The sequence below is a fragment of the Triticum dicoccoides genome, chromosome 7B (assembly GCF_002162155.2).
Source record: "Triticum dicoccoides isolate Atlit2015 ecotype Zavitan chromosome 7B, WEW_v2.0, whole genome shotgun sequence".
Taxonomy (NCBI): Eukaryota; Viridiplantae; Streptophyta; class Magnoliopsida; order Poales; family Poaceae; genus Triticum; species Triticum dicoccoides.
This window is the reverse complement of record NC_041393.1, coordinates 683,946,408-683,952,622: the sequence shown is the minus strand read 5'-3', so window position 1 is coordinate 683,952,622 and position 6,215 is coordinate 683,946,408. Positions and strand designations below refer to the sequence as shown.

Here is a 6,215-nt window from a genome sequence, read left to right as displayed (position 1 = left end):
AAATCTGGTCAAACTACTTATTCAAGAAGTATTAATGTTACTACATAATTATTCAAGAATATTAGTGTTACTAAATAATTATTTCAATTTTTTGAATTTTGGTCAAATATGGTCAAACTATGGTCAAACTGTGGTCAAACTATGGTCAAACTTATTCAAGAAATATTAGCGTTACTAAATAATTACTGCTTTTTAGAATAATAGTTTCAAACTCAAACGGTGAAATGTGTGACTTCATGCTCAAGCTAAACTCCTGAGGGTTAATAGGATTAACATCTTACTATTGTCAGGAAAACAACAAGTGCAGACTTGGAAACGAAGGAGAATAGAACCCGAAAGTTAAGCATGCTCAGGCTGGAGTAGTGAGAGCGATGGGTGACCGGTCGGGAAGTTAGATGATTTGGAATGAGTGATCCATACTTGAGCAGTTAAGAGAGGTGATTAGAGACTAAATTATCAAATAATTCAGAAAAATTAAAAATCAAAAAAAATCAATTTTTTTTCCAAAATTTTCAGAAAAAAATCAAAAAAAAAACCTTTAGTACCGGTTGGTAACACCAACCGGTACTAAAGGTCCCCCATACCAGGGCGTGAGCTCACACCACGTGGTGGCACTTTAGCGCCGGTTCGTGCTGAACCGGTACTAAAGGGGGGGGGCTTTAGTGCCCACACTTTAGTGCCGGTTCCATAACCGGCACTAAAGGCCCTTACAAACCGGTTTTAAAGCTCCGTTTTTTACTAGTGTAAGTGGGGTCCAAGTGAACAAAGTTAGAGTGACTGAAGTGATGCTCAACCAAATCCTATGTCTTCGAGCGAAGACAATGAGAGCAAATCTTATCCAGAGTCGGATGAGTCAGCTTTACTTGTAGCCCAAGTCAAGCTGCCGCGTGTGTTTGAAATCTGACCGTTGTGATACATTGTCAGTTCCTTAGTGACCCAGGGTCATTTCGGACAAATCCGGCCGGGTTGCCCAGTGGCTATAAATAGCCCACCCCTTGCACCATAAACTGGTGGCTGCTCAGAGTTAGTACACGGCTTTTGTCATTTGAGAGCAACCCACCGCTGAAGCTTTCAAGAGAGATTCCTTGCGAGGACAAAGCCCAAACCACCCAGAGCCCAAAGAGTGTTTGGCATCACTGAAGTCTTTCTGTCCGCGTGATCTGAAGACTTGTTACACTTGAGGACTGTGAATCCTCCAGCCGGTTAGGCGTCACGTTCTGAGCATCCAAGAGTCATTGTGGATTGCCGGTGAACGAAGTATGTGAAGGTTTGGAAGTCTACCTTGAAGACATACCAGAGTAATTGGGTGGGGACTAGGTGTCCTTAGCTCAAGGGGAATAAGGTGAAGACGCAGTCTTCTGAGTTGAATCTCAGCCTCCCTAACCAGACGTACAGTTGTCACAGCAACTGGAACTGGTCGAACAAACCTCTGTCGTCCCGAAGCTACTGGTTCTATCTCTCACTTCTCTTTACTTACAGTTTGTCTTCGTGAAGTCATTGCCTGCTTGCTTTATCTGTTTGACTTCACTGTGTGACTACTTGTTCTGATTGGTTTCATACTATCTTCCATCTTGATCCATACTGCCTAGCTGCTGATAGTCTTCGTCCTTTCACTTCATTGAATACTTGACTACGGCTTGTCTAGTGTACTCTACCTTTCGCTGCATACGAATAGTGTCATTTCTATCGTTTGTGTTCGTAACTCCCATGTTTTGAAGACTTCCATAAAAATCGCCTATTCACCCCACCCCCCCTCTAGTCGATAACTAGCTCTTTTAGTTATGACTTTATATAGAAAATGAAAACCCGGATTAAACGCTTCACATCTGTTTGCATGAGTGAAAACTGCACGTCTACAAGTAGAACAAAAGTTGCACATCGACTGTCATGTGCTTGCACATTGACTTCTAGACAGTTGCATCAAACGGGAATTAAGTTGCACAAAGATAAAATTTGTCGAAACATACCCATTCGAGATATCCTTTCAATGGATCTTAATTCGACGAGCGGTTTAAAAGTTATGACTTCTTAAATTTTCTAAAATCTGAATTAAATACATTCACCTGTTCACATATGCTTTTGCACTTTGTTCTGTTTACATGCTACTTTTTCTCTCTAATATAGATTTTTTTCTTCGGAAATACTAACGCCCACACGTGTGGGCATTTGCATCTCGCCCACACGCATGGATCCACGTCCGTTTGTGGTTGCATAAATTTTGGCATGTTTGTGGTGCTATGTAGGACTGAGCTGGTGTGTGGGCATTCATCCGGTCGCCCAACGTCCGTTTTCACCACACGGAGGGACTTGTGTGTGGGTGTTTAGCAGTTCGCCTACACGTCAGTTTTCGCTCGCGCACAGGGGCTGGTGTATGGGCATTTATCAGTTCGCTCACACGCATGTCTCCTCTCCCACGCCCAAAGCTGCCAGTTGCCATGTGTTTTGCAGGGTACATGGTAACTGCCCTAATGTGCTTGTAAGCAGATGGCAACTCTCTTTTTACCCCAAACATGTCAGTTGCCATGTGTTTTGCAGGGTACATGGCAACTGCCCTAGTGTGCTTGTAAGCAGATGGCAACTCCCTCTTTACCTGAACATGTTATTTTGTCATGTCTCTTTGTAGCGCTACATGGCAACTGCCTAGTGTTAGTAGGTGGCAACTCCTAAAGTTTTCAAATCATGGCAACTGTAGTAAACCAGACCATACATGGCAACTACCTAGTGTTAGTAGATGGCAACCCCTAAAGTTTTCAAATCATGACAACTGTAGTAAACCAGACCATACATGGCAACAGCTGTAGTTGTCCAAAAATGGCATCTGTCACTTTCCCTGAGATGGCAACTGCAGTTGAGCAACCATGGCAAATGTAGTTGTCCGACATGGCAACTGTAGTTCAGCGACATGGCAACTGCAGTTAAACGAACATGGAATAGGGTCCGGAACATGGCAACTGCGGGGCGCGTGCTGATTGTCACGCAGGGCGTGCGGGACCGTGAGGTAGGAAGCCTGACGTACGGGCGTGTGGGCGTTATCTATTTTGCCCACACATAAGCGTGTGAGAGGGACCGAGAGAAAAAAAAAGCGTGTGGGCATTACTTGTTTTGCCCACACATAGGCGTGTGGGCTGATCCTTTTAGACACCACACAAAACGTGTGGGCAGACCCTTTAACGCCCACACGTGTGGGCGTTATCGGCGTCCTTTTTCTTATACTATGATTAGGGAGGCAAATGATTTCCTTTTATGGATTAGAGACTAAAACTTTTCTATTTGGGCCGGCTGCTCTGAAGCGCTAGGGAGCAGCCGGTTGCTCCCTAGACGCGGCCTTTATTGTTAGATATAGTGTAGCATCATTGAATTTGTCTCCGTTACCTTTTCATATATAGAACGTCTCGCTCCACCCCTATTCATAAGAATATTTACTTTGAATTATGCAATTATGTGTAGCAGTAGCATCATCGTTAAGGTTGACTTTGCTCTGCTGACGTAGTGCAAATCCTCGTACTTCCAGGAACATGCTTTAGATGCGATGTATAACCATAACCATAATTTATAACCAATTTCGATAAAAAAACAGTTGTGGACCTAATCTCATTTTAGCTGCCCAACATGTATTCTCGTTTAATTTCAGTTGGATCTACTTAAATCTCTTGATGTGGCATTATGAGTTAATAAAAAATGCCATTAATCAAAAAGAGTTACATCTTCTGTTAGTCGATGCCTCGGTGTGGTACGATCATGGGTACCAGCGCACGCGCTCGCGAGGCGGCGGAGGCCGATGCGTAGAAGCCCCCAACAAAATATGGTTTACTTGTTGTCGTCCAATATATATACTAGTTGCATTGCAATTTGCATCTTGGATCTTGAGCACCTTCAAATGGAAACCACACCCATCCAGCTCGTGTGCTACACTTTCCTCTGCGTCCTTGTCGTCACCGTACTCCTCAAGCTCAGGTCAGCCTCTGGTAGCCGGCTGAACCTGCCTCCGGGCCCATGGGCGCTGCCGGTGATTGGCCACATGCACTTCCTGCTCGGCGCCCTGCCGCACCAGGGCATGCGCAGTCTCTCCCAGTGGCACGGCCCCGTGATGCTCCTCCGCCTCGGCCACGTCCCGACGCTCGTGCTCTCCTCCGCGGAGGCGGCAAGGCAGGTGATGAAGGTCCATGACGCCGCCTTCGCCAACCGGCCCGTGTACACCAACGGCGGCCAGAACATCTCCTTCCCACGCCACGACAGCCGGCACTGGAAGGCCGTCCGGAAGCTCTGCACCGTGGAGCTGCTCAGCCCGAGGCGCATCCGCTTGTTCCGCCCTGTCCGCGAGGAGGCGGCGGCGAGGCTCGTGCGCTCCGTCGCTGACGCCGGCGGCCTCGTCGATGTAGGGGAGAGAGTGAAGGTCATGATGAACGACGTCATCATGAGGGTCTCTGTCGGCGACCGGTGCCAGCAGAGGGCACTGTACCTCGAGGAGCTGGACCGGGCGATCGATCATGTCCGGGTTCAACCTGACCGACCTGTTCCCGACGTTGCGCCTGGCACGGGTGCTCGGCAGCCGGTCCCTTAGGGCGACGTGGGAGGTGCACGGGAGGATCCAGTCCATCATGGATGCCATGGTCCATGAGCACAAGATGGCGATGGAGAGCCAGGAAGCTAGCGCCGGCCATGAGAGGGAGGACATCCTCACGACTCTGCTGCGGTTCCAGAGAGACGGTGGGATGGGTGGCATCACCCTCACAAACGAAAATGTCAGCGGCGTCTTGTTCGTAAGTCACCACCAGTAAAGAGCTCTAGCTATCATGCATCCTCTCTTGCCCCGCATCTGCAGAGCATAAATTGATGCAGTTTTTATCATCAGGATGTTTTTTCCGCGAGGTCGGAAACCACGGCGACAACGACGATCTGGGCCATGTCAGAGCTTATCAGAAACCCACTGATAATGGCCATCGCGCAATCTGAAGTGCGGCGGGTGCTCCAAGGCAAGACCAAGGTGGCGGAGGCGGATATCGACGGCCGGCTCCACTACCTCCAGATGGATCAAGGAGACCTTCAGGTTGCACCCTCCGGTGCCGTTGCTCATCCCCAGATTGTGCACGCAACATCGCAAGATCATGGGCTTCGACGTGCCTTCGGGCACCACCGTGTTTGCGAATGTGCGGGCGATCGGTAGGAACGAGAAGAGCTGGCCCGACGCCGAAGAGTTCAAGCCTGAGAGGTTTGAGAGCTAGATGGTGGACTATGGTGCGACGGACTTCAGATTCCTCCCCCGGAGGATGTGCCCCGGTATGATGTTTGGTGTGTCAAACATCGAGATTGCGCTCGCGAGCCTTCTCTATCACTTCAACTGGAGGTTTCCTGGTGACGGAAATGGAAATAAGCTTGATATGACCGAGGCGTATGGTATGACGACGCGACGGAAGACTAAGCTCTTGTTGAAAGCTACTGCTTTTGAGCCTTAGTCTGTTAGTCCAAGTAACCATGTCGGTTTACATGTTTGTTCCAAGAGGTATTGTGAATATTATTTGGCTGTTGAGATCGGTAAAATATATCTTTCATTCAGATATTGCTTTTGGCTCAAGGGTTTATATATGCGGTTCGTTTGAGAATTCGCGAAGTCTCAGTCGACTCCTTAACCATCAGATTTGTTGCTGCTTTTAGATGCGTGTAACATGCCTTTAATTGTAAATTGGCCCCTGTAGAGGATGAACTGGGCGGGCTGCTTTCGTTCCTTGTTTTTTTTGTTGGCTTTGGGCGGTGTGCTGGCCTGGGCAGGGGAGTGGCGGGCTTTGGGTGGTGTGCCATTTCTTTTTTTCCTGCAAATTTTACAATGTGTAAGAGAGATTCCTGACTAGGAAAAGAACTGTATACTTTCCCAAGAAAAAGGAAAAAATTATATACTGTAGTACCATCTTTTGTGAGCATTTCATCTTTTGTTTTCTAGAATCCACGTGCGTATGTGTGGTTGTTGTCGATAGATTAGATTCCTATTGTATAGTTTTTTGATGTAGTTTTTCCAGTACAGCATCCATGTCTTGTTTTTTGAGAACCAGAATTTTTCTTTTTTGAGATGTGTGTGCACTCACGGGTTTTTGTATAAAACAAGCATTCATAGCATTTTTTTCTAGTTGTTTTTTAGCTTTGGCTTTGTGTTAAGTATGCCAGTCTAAAAAAAGGTAAAGATGAAAATATCTAATTTGGAAAGTATCTATTTTATGTGAATT

General features: G+C 47.0%; 1 pseudogene; it reads left to right on the top strand.

Annotated features, from left to right (window-relative positions):
- Positions 1-3,877: 3,877 nt before the first annotated feature.
- On the top strand, positions 3,878-5,453 carry LOC119339384 (annotated as a pseudogene).
- The last annotated feature ends 762 nt before the right edge of the window (positions 5,454-6,215 follow it).